The following is a 16,141-nucleotide window of genomic DNA, read 5'->3' as shown; positions in this document are numbered from 1 at the left end:
GTTGAAATGCACTTTTCCTTCTTTCTCTTTCTTTCTCTCTTTTTCTTTCTTCTTTCCCCTCCCTTCCTCCCTCGCTTGCTTGCTTCCTTCCTTCCATTCTTTTCATTCTGCTTCTTCCTCTTCCTCCTCTCCTTCCCTTTCCTCCTTCCTTCTTCTTCCTCCTCCTCCTCCTTCTTCCTCCTCCTTCTCCTCTTCCTCCTCCTCCTCCTTCTCCTCTTCCTTCTCCTTCTCTTCCTCCTCCTTCTTTTCCTCTTCCTCCTCCTCCCTCTTCCTCCTTTCTCTTCTTCCTCCTCCTTCTCCTCTTCCTCCTCCACTTCCTCCTCCTTCTCCTCCTCCTCCTCATTCGCCTCTTCCTTCTCCTCCTCTTCCTCCTCCCTCTCCTCCTCCTTGTCCTTCCTCTTGTTCCTCCTTCTCCTCCTCCTCCTTTTTCTTCTTCCTCCTTCTCTTCCTCTTCCTCCTCCTTCTTCTTCCTCCTCCTCCTCCCTCCTCCTCCTCCTTCCTCTTCTTTTTCCTTCTCCTCCTCCTCCTTCTGACAAGGTCTAGCTCTGCACTGAGGCTGCAGTGTAGTGGTGTAATGTGGTGTTCGCGCCAAAGGCTCGAGACAGTTGACTCGTCCCAGTTTGGCTGCTGGACCTGTACTGCATTTCCTCACCTCGAGGGCTGTCGAGTGAGACAGGGCCGTAAGCTGACTCACTAAAAGCAACAACAGGATGCAAAGCAAAGGCCTGCAGTTTATGAGAACATTATGCTGTCTGCTTCCATGTCCCCCTTCAGTCTCTGTGTAAGCAATAAACTTGCTGCAATTGAAATGTCTAAGAGGAGCAGAGACCTCTGCCCATATTTTCCCTGGAGCCAAGCCTTTGTTTTAGCTCCTGATGCAAAACAGGTTTAACCAGCCACCTTAAGGGTGCCATTGTATCTTTGGAATGTAAAATCATTGAAATATAAACTACTACCACTAGCCCCCTTAAACTGCTTCCTGAGCAGGATATCAAGCTCCGGATATCTATTTTATGGAGTTTTTGTTTCCTTTCTGTTTTCCCCTTTGTTTCTTTCTGCTGAGATAAGGTAAATGTAAACAAGACAAAAGGTATAAAAGCTGTAACCCAAAAAAATAAATTTGCTGCGTTTTGGCCATAATCTTCACGCATCCCTCCAGACTCTACTTTTCTATATTCTTTCTTTTCCGCGCACTCTCTCTCTCAGGTTGAACGAGACATCTACGTTGGCGGTCTCGGGGACTCCTGCGGATCGGTAGTCCCCCGGCAGACGTGCCGGACCCGGACAGTGTAATCAGCTCACCGAAGCCTCGAACTCCTGGGCCCAAATGATCTGTCTGCCTCAGCCTCTCAAATAAGGGAAACATACATATTTTATATAGATGGGTCAGTAGATAGGTAGATGGGATACATGATAGATAGATAGATATTGAAGATAGATATTGGAGATAAAGATAGATAAATAGATAGACGGATAACAGATGGATGAAGAGATCGATGGATAGATGATAAACAAATAGGTAGATTTCTGAGACAGATGAAAGACCAATGGAGATATAAGTATATAGAGAGTTAGATATAAATGTATCCTACTGGTTCTATTTAAAAAACACTCTCCGACTTAGATGAAAATCTATCTTATCAGTTCTATTTCAAAAATACTGGCCCAGCTGATGCATGTGCCGATCTGAAAGCTCTGCCTCCCGTAAGAGGTTTCAGTGTACGGTGGTCGAACAGATGAACCAATCCGTGCCACACATCCTGTGAGGGAATCAGGGAACTCCCCGGTTTCACATCTGGTCATAATGTACAATAGACTTGGAAGAGACTGTCTTGGACATATGTCACTTTCTTTTAACGTATTTTTTAATTGATGCACAACAGATGTACATAGCTTCAAGGTACATGTCATAGTTTAATGCATTTATATAATTCGTAAAGATCAAATCAGCGTACGTACTTGGAATATCCATCCACCTTAAACATTTGCCTTTTCTTCATATTAGAACCGCTCTCATTCTTCAATTTTGAAATATACAATAGATTATTGTAAACTAAAGTCACCCTGTGAATCTAAAAAACAGTAGTACCCAGTTCTTCTATCAAACCCTACACTTTTCTTTTCTTCCCCTCGATAAATAACATTTCATACACTGGCCTTTGGGATTCCGACTTCTGGTTTTATCGGCTGTTAGAAGACCACATTGTGTGGCGTTTTCCTTCACAACCCTCTGGATTTGACAGAAAATAACAGTTAAAGACAACAGAAACGTGAGCTGCTAGAATGTCAACCTCTAATTATTAGAAATATGTTATATTGTTATCTTGCTTTGTATTGATAATTTAGTCATTATAATTTTTTTACAGTACATTAACCATTAACAATAGTCTGTTCTCTTTGTTTTATATGAAGTTCTGGGATACATGTGCAGAACATGCAGACTTGTTACATAGGTATACACGTGCCATGATGGTTAGCTGCACCTGTCAACTCTCACCTAGGTATTAAGCCCCACATGCATTAACTATTTATCCTGATCAATACTCTCAATACTCTGTTTCCTTAAGTGCTTTGTAGCAATCCTCCCACCAGCCTTGCAGAATGTTTTTGGGGTCTTGCAAATGTGCCCCATCTCTAGCTGGTGATGGCTGGAGATGTAGCAGGGTCATCTATGCATGTAACTCATTACCGAGGACACACCCGGCTTCTGCATGCACGTCATCTCATTTACACAGAAGTGACCTGATCCAGACCTCACTTCCTTTCCTGTCCCTCCTGCGACCTCCCTATGGCACATTCCTTGTGTCAGAGGCAACGGAACCAGAACCACTCCACCTTGAATAGGGGCTGAGTAATATAAGGCTGAGACCTACTGGGCCGCATTCCCAGATGGTGAAGGATGAGATTGACGGTCTGCACAAGACACAGGTCACAGAGACTTTGCTGATAAAACGGGTGGTAGTGGAGAAGCTGCCAGAAACCCACTGAAAGCAAGAGTGACGAGAGTGACCTCTGGTTGTCGTCACTGTTACAGCCCCATCAGCGCCATGACACTAGCAAATGCCATGGCAACGTCAGGAATTCTGCATGTTCTAAAAGGGGAGGCATGAATAATGCACGCTTTGCTTAGTGTATCAAGAAATCGCCATGAAAGCAGTCCACTGGCAGCCTCGGGGCCGCTCTGGCGGTGGAGTAGCCATCTATTCCTTTACTTTCCTAACAAAGTGCTTTTCACTTTATGCTTCGCCGTGAGTTCTTTCTTGCGCAGGTTCCAAGAACCCTGTCTTGCGGTCTGGACTGGGACCTCTTTCCTGTAACACTTGGAGAAGGAATGATTTCGATTTCCAGAAGACAAGGCTTGCGACAGAGCAGGATGCTCATGGGGGTCTTCCCAGAGAGACATGCAAGACAGCTCAGATTCTGCTGCCAGCTGCCCCCATCGAAATCCTCGGTGCCTCGGTTTACCCATCTGTGATGGTGAATACTGAATGTCAACTGGATTGGAAAGAAGGATGCAAAGTCTGGACCGTGTGTGTGTCTGTGAGGGCATTGCCGAAGGAGACTAACATTGGAGACGATGGAATGGAAGGGGCGGACCCACCCTCAATCTGGGTGGGCACCGTCTAGTCAGTTGTCACCGTGGCTACAATATAAGCAGGCAGGAAAAAGTCAAAAGAGAGACTGGCCTAGTCTCCTGGCCTACATCTTTCTCCTGTGCTGGAGGAGCCCTCGAACATCACACTCCAAGTTTTTAACCAGTTTTGGAACCTGGACTGCCTCTCCTTGCTCCTCAGCCTGCAGATGGCCTATTGTGGGACCTTGTGATCGTGTGAGTTAATACTTAATAAAATCCCCTCTCTCTATATATATTGATTCCATTAGTTCTGTCCCTCGAGAGAACGCTGACTAATACACCATCTGTAAAATGACATCAAGCATGACACTCCCATCATCGGGCTGAGGGACAATCAACTAAGTTAATAAACATGCACAGTGCCTAAGAAGTGCTGCTGTCATTCAAAGAATTTAGCACAGGATAGGGTGTGGTGGCTGATATTTGTGATCTCAAGATTTGGGGAGGCAAAGGCAGGAGGATCGCTTGAGCTCAGCAGTTCAAAACCAGCCTAGATAACATAGTCAGATCCTGTCTCTACAAAAATTTTTTTAAAATGGTCAGGCATGGTGGCAAATGACTGCAGTACCAGCTACTCTGGAAGCTGAGGTGGGAGGTTTGCTTGAACCCCTGGGGTGAAGGCTGCAGTCAGCTATGATGGAACCACTACACTCCAGTCTGGGTGACACATGGAGACCCTCCCAAGAGTTGGACAAATCATCTAGCACAAACTCTACTTTATAATGAGATGTTGCATCTCTCATGTAATTTACTGAATATTGTACTGAAACTGAAAATGAGAATGATTGTATGGGCTGGGCGTGGTGGCTCACATCTATAATCCTAGCACTTTGGGAGGCTGAGGCGGGTGGATCACCTGAGGTCTAGAGTTCCCGACCAGCCTGGCCAACATGGTGAAACCCTGTTTCTACTAAAAACACAAAACTTAGCTGGGCATGGTGGCGGGCCCCTGTAATCCCAGCTACTTGGGAGGCTGAGACAGGAGAATCGCCTGAACCCAGGAGGTGGAGGTTGCAGTGAACTGAGATTGTGCCACTGCATTCCAGCCTGGGGAACAGAGTGACATTCCATCTCAAAAAAAAAAAAAAAAGTTGTATGGGTACTGACAGTACAGTTTCAGTTTCTGCCGAATGCATACCAGTTCTGCACTATTGTAAAGTCGGAACATCTTAAATTGAACCATTATCAGTCGAACCATTGTAAGGTGTGAGCTGTGTGTAGGCTATACTTTGTAGAAGTTGACTTGCCCAAGGGTCTTTGGTTAACCTTTGGCTCTTCAGTGCTTTCCTGGGAAGGTGGGTTCACTGTTCAACATCTCCCTGTAAACAGAAACTGATAAATGCATTGCCGAGTCGTCCACTTACTAGCTGAGATCTCAAGACAGCAAGGATAATACAAAATTATTGATGCAGATCATAGATGAGGAACACCAGGGTCTGTTTATCCCAACAGTGCCTCCGCCCATAAGCGCAGGCTCCTACCTTCCTGACATCCAAATCCTTCAACAGGATAAACAGGAAGTGCTGCCTCAGGAGCATCTGAATGATGTCTTTTATTTCCTAACAGAAATACTCTCTCTCTCTCTCTCTTTTTAACAAATCCCTCAAGTTTTTATTGGCTCCCTTGTTCTTTCTTTTCCAGAGGTAAATTTTTAAAATATGTATATATTTTTTATTCTAATTTAAGTTCTGGGGTACATGTGCAGATCTTGCAGGATTGTTACATAGGTACACATACACTACATAGGTAGCCTGCCTGGTGGTTTGCTGCCTCCATCCCCCCATCACCTACATTAGGTATTTCTCCTAATGCTATCCCTCCCCAATCTCCCCACCCCCACTATCCCTCCCCTATTTCCCCACGCCCCGACAGGCCCCAGTGTGTGATGCTCCCCTCCCTGTGTCCATCTGTTCTCATTGTTCAACACCCACCTACGAGTGAGAACATGCGGTGTTTGGTTTTCCCTTATTGTGTCAGTTTGCTGAGAATGATGGTGTCTCACTCTTGAGATTCGCCTGAGTGTTCCCTTCTCTGGAATCGCCACATTAAAATGATCAGAGAAACGTACTCAGTTGTTATTCAAATCCTATACGTTATGAGTTCATTAGAGTTTCTCGCGCGGCACTAAAAACTCTGATCTTGGAGTGTGGGAGAGCCAGCCTGCAAGTTCATGTTGAAGTTTTTCATGTAAACATTTCAGGTGGTTTTGATTTGCAAGAAGGAATGACATTGTTTACGAAAAGGTTTAAACATCTGAACAAATGCAACCTTTCCGGCAAAGGAATCTCTAGTAATCTGTCCCATGGGGTACAGTCATTTCAACTCTATTTTTGCCATATGGAAATGGTCAGGACTCATTTTTGAATCAGAAGGAAATGATTGGCATTCCCCACATGCCCAGTTGTGCTTAATTCATGGAGCTAAATAGGCCATTTTTTTTAAACGCTTGGGACACGCAGATTGAAAGCAGAAAATTCGGTGAATACCGAAGTGCTATCGGCTAGCAGCGTGCCTTCGTGGATCTAATTCCCAAATCCCAAATTGGAGCAGCCAGTCTTCTCCCTCCCCTCTCAGCCACCCATGTCTCTTAGTCTCCTTTCTAATCCCCCGTGGGGATCTCCCTCCAAGCCAGAAGGCTCTTACCTCGGGCGTGCATTAGGAAACACAGGACTGTCAGGCCATGGAGTCACCACCGGGGTTCCATGCTTTGCTTCAGGAGGCAAAATCCTCAGCGGAATCCCCAACCAAGCGGGTTGTGAGATGCAGCCTCTCCACCCTCCTCCTGTCGACTTCTGGTTTCCCAGCCTGGAAGGAAGGGAGGCGATGTCTTCAAGTGGAAAACATGAACTGAACTGCCAGAAACAAATGGGCTCCCAGCTCCCAGCTCCCAAACTCCACAGCTGAAAACGTGTGGGACCAGTGCGCGCATGCTCAGTCATGTCTTGGAGCCAGCCTACCCCGACCGCCCCAACCAATCTGCAGCAGCGCAGAGGATGGGAAACTGGGGTGGTTACCAAGTGCCAACGGACATCTTGGGCTTCTGGCGGCTGGCACACCTGCTTGGCAAGTCTGCTCGCTGAGGGCGTGGGTGCTGCAGCAAGTTCAAAGTCACCAACCCCGAAACCAGGGAAGACACCGCCCGCCTGCAGTCCTCTTCCTGCAGGACGTCATGGCACAGTGATACCCAGTGGAGATCAACACACACATCAGTGCACAGAGCTCAGCTGAACTCTTCGCTTTTATACCTAACAAATTCAGTGACTTCCAAGAGGCATTCATCATCCTCAGACCTCAGTGGTCTTTGTAGTTGGCAGAACTAATCTTTCAGCAGAGACATGGTTCAGGAAAAGCAGATGACACGTGGCTTTTTGTGCCTTTCACTTAAGACTTGTTGGATGTGGCGGAGTGTCCTAGATTTGTGAATTGTGGGTTTTTGCTTTGAGCGTGCAGTATCTAATTAGTTCACGCATTCATTCAACAAACATCCAAGGCATACCTCTCTTTTTCGTTGTTAATTTCAACTTATTTTCTTCCACCTCCACTCCCCACCCCTTTCAACCAATTCTCCTGCCTCAGCGTCCCAAGTAGGTCAGACTACAGGTGCCCACCTGCAGAAACCTCTTGCCCAGCTAATTTTTGTACTTTCAGTAGACACAGGATTTCATCACATTGATCAGGCTGGTTTCAAACTCCTGACCTCAAACGATCCACCCACCTTGGCCTCCCAAAGTGCTGGGATTACAGGTGTGAGCCACCGTGCCTGGCCTTTTTTGTTTGTTGTTTTTTTTTTTTTTTTTTGGTATTTTTAGTAGAGACCATGCTTTGTCATGTTGACCAGGCTTGTCTCGAACCCCTGACCTCAGGTGATCCACCTGTCTTGTGCTAGGATTACAGGCATGAGCCACCGCACCCAGCCTCAATTTCAACTTTTATTTTAGATATGAGGGTACATGTGTAGGCTTGTTTACATGGATATATCACACCCAGATAGTGAGCATAGTACTCAACAGGTAGTTTTCCAACCCATGCTTCCTTTCCTTCCTCTGCACTCCTTGTGGAGTCCCCAGTGTCTGCTGTTCCCATCTTTATGTCCACGAGTGCCCAGTGTTTAGCTCCCACTTATAAATGAGAACTTGCAGTATTTCCTTCTCCATTGCTGTGTTAGTTCACGTAGGATAATGGTCTCCAGTTCCACCCACATTGCTGCCAAAGACACGGCTTCTTTCTTTTTTGTGGTTACATAGAATTCCATGCTGCATATGTCCCACGTTTCCCTTCTCCACTCCACCACTGATGGACATTTAGGTTGATTTCAGGTCTTTGGTACCACGGAGAGTGTGGCAATGAAGATACAAGCAATGCATGTCTCTTCTGACTCACACATGTGCTAGGTGTCAGGTATGGAACAAAGAAGAAAAAGTAGGTTTATAGGGCCAGGCGCATTGGCTCAAGCCTGTAATCCCAGCACTTTGGGAGGCCTAGGTGGGTGGATCATGAGATCAAGAGATCAAGACCGTCCTGTTCAACATAGTGAAATCCCGTCTCTACTAAAAATACAAAAAGTTAGCTGGGCATGGTGGTGCACGCCTGTAGTCCCAGCTACTCAGGAGGCTGAGGCAGGAGAATTTCCTGAACCCAGGAGGCGGAGGCTGCGGTGAGCCGAGATAGCACCATTGCACTCCAGCCTGGGTAACAAGAGCGAAACTCCGTCTCAAAAAAAAAATAGGTTTATAACAAGAAACAAACACAAACAGCGAAAGCAGACAATTGCAGTGTGATATTATAGGATGTGAGGGATGTGCACTGAGGTCTTAGGGTACCTAAACTCAGCTTTGCTTTAGAAGAGGTTTCTGCAGAGGGCGGTGATCACACAGGATGGGGAGGGTAAAGGGAGCAGGCTGGGAGGATCGAAGTCCGTGGGCAGAGGAAGGTGGACAGTAATGAGGACACTTAGGAAGAAGAGCCCAGGGCCACTGTGTGGGCCAACCCCGTGAACGTCGTCAACCCACATCTCCCCAAATTCATATGCTGAAACTCGAAACTCCAGTGGGATGGTACTTGGAGATGTAACCCTTGGCAGGTAATTCGCATTAGATAAGGTCATGAGGGTACAGTCTTCGTGATGAGATTAGGGTCCTTATGCGAAACACAAGAGACACCAAAGCTCTTTCTCCACCATGTGAGGGCACAGCAAGAAAGAGGTCGTTCACGAGCCAGAAAGAGAGCCCTCCCTGGGAATCAAAGCCACAAGAGCCTTGATCTCAGACTTCCAGCCTCCAGAACTGTGAGAAGATAAACATGTGTTGCTTCATCCACCCAGTCCATGGCACTTGGTTACAGCAGCCCCAGCTGACAAATACACCAGCTACGATGAATTATCTAGACTACTGACCAGTCAACATTTACCCCATTCCTCAGTGACACAGAGAAAAGGCAAATTAGCTAACCTCAACCTCACAGTCCCTGAGGGATGGCTCCTAACAGTCTCTGTGCCCTGGAAGTCACATTGTCTCCACTAATCCATCAGTTGCCTATGCAGGGCTTGGAGAACGATTTCCAACAGCTTCCACGTGTCTGTGGAATGGACCTCAGTGCCGCTGCAATTGGAATGCAACAGTGCAATTAACAAAGAGATCTGGTGCTTTCTTGACCATCAGAGTAGGGTATGAATTTGAACCAACACTCATGGACATCCATCCATTCCATTTTTACAAATAAGCCCATATTCCAAAACCAAGTTGCAATAGATAGTAGGCAATGTGTGAAGAAAGCTGAGCCCAAGCTCTGTTCTGTTTGTACCTCAGTTTATTCCGTAGCTGAATGAACCGTGGAAAGCATAAGATACAGGAAGAGAAACGACTGAAACTCCCATTGATGCCTAGTGTTCCATTATTGGAACGCTGAACATGTGGGAGTTATTCATATCCTACTACTCAAGGTCATCGCCAAGGTCTGATTGCAAAAATTCAAAAAATTGCAACCTCAGGCATAAATGGGTTATTTTTGTTCCTGGCCCTCTGGGTCCACAAGAGGGAAGCCAGACTTCTGGGATCTTAAGACCAGGGCTCTTCTGACAGCTGGGGGTGAGGGGATGGGGGGTGGGGGTGGGGAAAGAAGGCATGGCAGGGGGCTCAACAGCTTAGGGCTGGGCTGGCGGCTTCAGTCACTGCCTGATGAGCCACCCTGACCCAGGTAGGATGAGGTGTTTGAAGCCGCTGTGCTTCTAGGGTTACAAGAAGCTGTATACAGATTCTTGTTCTGCAAGCTGGGGCCCGTGGTTGCTCTATGGAACACTGGAGCATTGAGAGAGGATCCTGTGGTCCCAGATACTCAGTAGGCTGAGGTGGGAGGATCACTTAAATGATGAGTTGGAGGTTTTGGTGAGTGACAGTCGCTCCACTGCACTCCAGCCTGGGCAACAGAGTGAGACCTTGCTGAAAAAAGAAAAAAAATTGAGTCCACAACCACGTGCTCCCACTGTGACACATGAAACAAACCTTTTCTTAACCTGTTATGTTAAATTGATTTGTTGGTTAAATTATGTTAATTGTCTCCCAGGTTCAAGCGATTCTCCTTCAAGCATGCTTCAGCCACCTGGGTAAACTGATGTGTGCCACCATGCCCGGTTAATTTTTGTATTTTTAGTAAAGAGGGGGGTTTCACCATGTTGGCCAGGCTGGTCTCAAACTCCTGACCTCAAGTGATCCACCTGCCTCAGCCTCCCAAAGTGCTGGGATGACAGGTGGCGATCCACTGCGCCTTAACAGCAACATCTGTATAAAGATAAGTTACTTGGGTGGATTAAGTTCCTGTGCACACAGGTGTGTGTGTGTGTGTGGTGTGCGTGTGCGTGTGTGCATATGGAGGAATGGAGGAAATGCTCTAAGGCAGTTAGCATCTGCAATTCTAAGCCCTGAGTGGCAGAGTCCACAGAGCAGTTGATGCATTTCGATTCTTTCAGACTCCCCTGACCCTAAAGAGGACTGAAGCTGTGACACCGGCTACAAAGTGGATGGACCTCAAAAGCTGGATCCTGAGTGAAAGAAGCCAGACACAGAAGGATGCATTGTGTAGGATTCCATTTCTTGGAAATCTCCAGAACAGGCAAATCTGCAGAGACAGAAAGCACATTGCCGGTTGCCAGGGGCTGGAGAGATGTGGGAATGAATATATCATGGGTTGTATTATGTCCCCCTAAACTTCCTGTATTGAAGCGCTACCCTTTAGTACTTCAGAGTGTGACTCTGTTTGGAAATAAGATCATTGCAGATGTATTACGTTGGTGCAGAAGTAATTGTAGTTTTCACCATCACTTTTTTTTTTTTGAGATCGGGTCTCGTTCTGTTGCCCAGGCTGGAGTGCAGTGGCACCATCTCAGCTCACCGCCACCTCTGCCTCCCAGGTTCAATCGATTCTCCTGGCTCAGCCTCCCGAGTAGCTGGGATTATAGGCATGCACCACCACACCAGGCTAATTTTGTATTTTTTTTTTTTTGAGACGGAGTTTCGCTCCTGTTACCCAGGCCGGAGTGCAATGGCATGATCTCGGCTCACCGCAACCTCCGCCTCCTGGGTTCAGGCAATTCTCCTGCCTCAGCCTCCTGAATAGCTGAGATTACAGGCACGTGCCACCCTGCCCAGCTAATTTTTTGTATTTTTAGTAGAGATGGGGTTTCTCTATATTGGCCAGGCTGTCTTGAACTCCTGACCTTAGGTGATCTACCCACTTTGGTCTCCCAAAGTGCTGGGATGACAGGCGTGACCCACCATGCCCAGCACCTTTTTTTTTTTGACACAGTCTTACTGTCGCTTAGGGTGTAGTGCAGGGGCATGATCTCAGCTCACTGCAACCTCCACCTCCCAGATTCAAGTGATTCTCCTGCCTCAGACTCCCAAGAAGCTGGGATTACAGGCATGTACTGCCATGCCCAGCTAATTTTTGTATTTTTAGTAGGGATGGGGTTTTACTACGTGGGCAGGCTGGTCTTGAACTCCTGACTTCAGGTGATCCACCCGCCTTGGCCTCCCAAAGTGCTGGGATGACAGGCGTGAGCCACCTCGCCCGGCCTGAAGCATGTTTTCATGAGAGCCCCAGGAAGGCAATCTAGGAAACAACTGCTAAGGGGACTTCTTTTGTGGCAGTGAAAACGTCTTGGACGTAGGCAGAAGTGGTGGTCTCACAAGACTGTGAAAGCAGAAAGTGCCCTGAATTGTTCCCTTTAAAATGGTGAATTCTCCTGTCATCCAGGCACTGTGGGAGGCCGAGGTAGGTGGATCACTGAGGTCAGGGGTTCGAGACCAGCCTGGCCAACATGGTGAAACCCCATCTCTAATAAAAATATAAAAATTAGCCAGGTGTGGTGGTGCGTGCCTGTAATCGCAACTACTTGGCAGGCTGAGGCATGAGAATTGCTTGAACCCGGGAAGCGGAGGTTGCAGTGACATGAGATCACACCACTGCACTCCAGCCTGGGTGACAGATAGAGACTCAGTGTCAAAAAAGAAAAAGAAATAAAACCGGTTATTTCTATGATTTGTGAATTTCGCCTTAATAAAAAAAGATGTTTCTCAAAAAAAGTGAGGAATTACGTTCAATTCTCTCAGATGAAATGAAGATGTCAAATAATTGCTACGATTTCCACCACCCTAACACGTGCTGGACAGTGTCGTAGTATTCTACATGCTTCAGGTAGGAGTAGATAGGCTTTTCTGTATAAGGTCAGACAGTAAAGGTGTTTATCTTTGCAAACTGCACGGATTCTGCAGCAATATGTAACCAATGTCTGTGTGCCAACTGGACTTTATTTATGGACATTGAAAGTTGAGCGCCACATAGTTTTCATGTATTACAAAATATTGCTGTTCTTTCGAGTTTTAAAAATTATTCAGACACATAAAAACCATTTCTGGCTGGGCGCCCTGGCTCACGTATGCAATGCCAGCACTTGGGGAGGCAGAAACAGATGGGTCACCTGAGGTCAGGAGTTTGAGAACAACCTGGCCAACATGGGGTGAAGCCCTGTCTCTACTAAAAACACAAAAATTAGCTGGGTGTGGTATTTGAAAACTTACGTAACCATAGATGACTTTCCAATGAAGCGTAGAAATACAGAAAGCTGTTTTTAAAAAATTCATGTCCCAGCCAGGCACAGTGACTCACGCCTGTAATCTCAGCACTTTGGGAGGCCAAGTTGGGAGATCACTTGAGGTCAGGAGTTTGAGACCACCAGCCTGGCCAACATGGTGAAACCCTGTCTCTACTAAAAATACAAAAACAGCAGAGTGTGATGGTGTATGCTTGTAATCCCAGATGCTCAGGAAGTTGAGGCAGGAGGATCGCTTGAAAGTGGGAGGTTGCAGTAAGCCAAGATGGCACCACTGGACTCCAGCCTGGGTGACAGAGTGGGACTCCGTCTCAAAACAAACAAATAAATAAACAAATAAATAAATAACTCTCCATCAGAGAGAAAGAAAAAATCTTTGCCCCCTGTAAAACACACACACACACACACACACACACACACACAAATACACCCCATGGCAAGACAACTTTAGCCAATCAGATTTTGCACAACAGAAAGAAGAAAGTCTATCAAAATCTATATATGAAGCACAATACTGAACTATGCTACATGCAAACATATAACACACAGGAACTTGACTTGTGAATATTGACACAATAATCCTGAAGAAAATAACAAAACTAAAGCGTAACACCAGATAAGACTGAAGAACAGAAAGATGGCTAACATAAGGTGATGCATTATGTGATTTTATGTAACTCACCGGATTAATGGGCCAGGCTAGAAAACCATACAATCATCATGATGCCCCCACAAAAGCACTCGATTGAATTTAATACCCATTCTTGACAAATGTTCTTAACAAAGGAATAGATACATTTTTTATGATTTTATACATGAAAACCTGTTGTATCCCCATGAAGTGTTAGAAGAGACACATTTTTGGGCCAGGCGTGGTGGCTCAAGCCTATAATCCCAGCACTTTGGGAGGCCAAGGTGGGTGGATCACGAGGTCAAGAGATCGAGACCATCCCGGTCAACATAGTGAAACCCCATCTTCTACTAAAAATACAAATAAAAATTAGCTGGGCATGGTGGCACGTGCCTGTAATCCCAGCTGCTCGGGAGGCTGAGGCATGAGAATTGCCTGAATCCAGGAGGCAGAGGTTGCGGTGAGTCTAGATCACGCCATTGCACTCCAGGCTGGGTAACAAGAAACTCTGTCTCAAAAAAAAAAAAAAAAAAAAGGGCTCTGAGGCAGGGAGCCAGGTGATCAGGCTCGGTGGGTCCCACCCCCACAAAAACAAACAAAAAAGCCATTGGAAATCCTCGGGGTTGAGAGTTTTACAGCAAGCACAGAGGAACCCAGGACAGTGCAGCTAAGAGGGGGAGGGGCATCCGCCATTACCGGGGCACTCGACCCCTACCGAGCTACACTGCCATTGCTGACACAGCCTGCCATTGCCGAGGCAACCCGCCATTGCTGGGGCAACCCACCATAACAGAGAGAGTCTGCCACTACGGAGGTGGGCCATTATCACCACGGCAGCTCTAACCACACCCATATAAACAGGACTACAGGGAATTACACACGGCAGCAGGGAGGAGCCCACAGCAACAGGGTGGAGCTCATGACAGCAGGGTGGGCAGCAAGGCAGAGCCCACGACAGTAGGGCAGAGCCCACAGCAACAGGGTGGAGCCCATGGCAGCTCAGCATAGCCACTGCAGGCAAGCAGTGATTAGACTGCCCCCTTGCTGGGCAGGTCAGTGCAACGGATACTCATAAATGGAGGCCTAACTCCCTGGGACAGAGCACCTCAGGGGAAAAAAAGGGGCTTTACGAGTTCTGCTGCAACAGACTTAAATGAACAGCCCTGAATGAACAATGGAGCTCACAGCTCAGCACTTGAGCTCCTATAAAGTACAGACAGTCTCCTCAAGCCGCTCCCTGACCCCCACATATCCAAAGAGTCACCTCACAAAGGACTGATCAGACTGACATTTGGCGGGCATCATTCAGGAACAAAGATAGCAGAAGAAGAATCTGGTAGCAACGCTCACTATTCTGCAGCTGCTACAGGAGTTCCCCAGACAAGCAGGGCCTGGAGTGGACCTTAGAAGTCCTACAGCAGTGGGGCCAGACTGTTAGAAAGAAAACTAAGAAACAGAAATACTTCATCATCAACAATCTGGACGTCCACTCAGAGACCCAATCCGAAAATCAGCAACCACTCAGACGACAGGTAGATGAATCCACAAAGATGGGAAGAAATCAGCGCAAAAAGGAGGAAAACACCTGAAACCAGAACACCTCGCCTCCTACAAAGGAACAAAACTACTCACCAGCAAGGGAACAAAGATGGATGGAGAATGAGTGTGATTAAATGACAGAATCAGACTTCAGAAGGTGGGTAATGAGAAACTTCTGTGAGCTAAAAGAACATGTTCTAAATCAAAGCAAAAAAACTAAGAACCTTGAAAAAAGATTTGAGGAAATGATAACAATTATGGACAACTTAGAGAGGAATATGAGTGAATTAAAGGAGCTGAAAAACACAACACAAGAACTTCGCGAAGCATACGCAAGTTTCCACAGCCAAATTGACCAAGCAGAAGAAAGCATATCAGAAGTCGAAGATCAACTCACTGAAATAAAACAAGAAGCCAAGATTAGAGAAAAGAGTGCAAAAAGTAATGAACAAAGTCTCCAAAAAATGTGGGACTATGTGAAGAGCCCTAACCTATGTTTGATAGGTGTACCAGAATGTGATGAAGAGAATGAATCCAAGCTGGAAAATACTCTTCAGGATATTATTCAGGAAAATTTCCCCAACCTAGCAAGGCAGGCCAATATTAAAGTCCAGGAAATACAAAGAACACCACAAAGATATTCCGCAAGAAGAGCAACCCCAAGGCACATAATCGTCAGATTTACCAGGGTTGAAATGAAGGAGAAAATACTAAGGGAAGCCAGAGAGAAAGGTCAGGTCACCCACAAAAGGAAGCCCATCAGACTCACAGCAGATCTCTCAGCAGAAACTCTGCAAGCGAGAAGAGAGTGGGGGCCAATATTCAACATCCTTAAAGAAAAGAACTTTCAACCCAGAATTTCATATCCAGCCAAACTGAGCTTCATAAGTGAAGGAAAAATAAACTCCTTTGCCAACAAGCAAGTACTCAGAGATTTTGTCACCACCAGGCCTGCTGTACAAGAGCTCCTGAAAGAGGCACTACACATAGAAAGGAACAACCAGTACCACTCACCTCAAAAACATGCCAAATGCTAAAGAACATCAACAAAATGAAGACTCTGCATCAACTAACGGGCAAAATAGCCAGCTAGCATCAAAATGGCAGTACTAAATTCACACATAACAATATTAACCCTAAATGTAAATGGGCTAAATGCACCAATCAAAAGACACAGACTGGCAAATTGGATAAAAAGCCAAAACCCATCAGTGTGCTGTATCCAGGAAACCCA

The 16,141-nt window shown here is 46.3% G+C and overlaps 1 protein-coding gene across 28 annotated transcripts in view; it reads right to left on the bottom strand.

The window, feature by feature from the left end:
• Positions 1-16,141, bottom strand: part of LOC118142883 (glycoprotein Xg) — a 73,695-nt gene that overhangs the window by 28,792 nt on the left and 28,762 nt on the right. For all 28 annotated transcript variants that reach the window (XR_013531866.1, XR_013531867.1, XR_013531874.1 and 25 more), the window contains exon 2: positions 6,278-6,439. The gene's annotated coding sequence lies outside the window, so the exon portion shown is untranslated. The remainder of the gene's footprint in view (positions 1-6,277; positions 6,440-16,141) is intronic.

Source organism: Callithrix jacchus, chromosome Y, assembly GCF_049354715.1.
Source record: "Callithrix jacchus isolate 240 chromosome Y, calJac240_pri, whole genome shotgun sequence".
Classification (NCBI taxonomy): Eukaryota; Metazoa; Chordata; class Mammalia; order Primates; family Cebidae; genus Callithrix; species Callithrix jacchus.
This window is presented reverse-complemented; position numbering and strand designations above follow the sequence as displayed.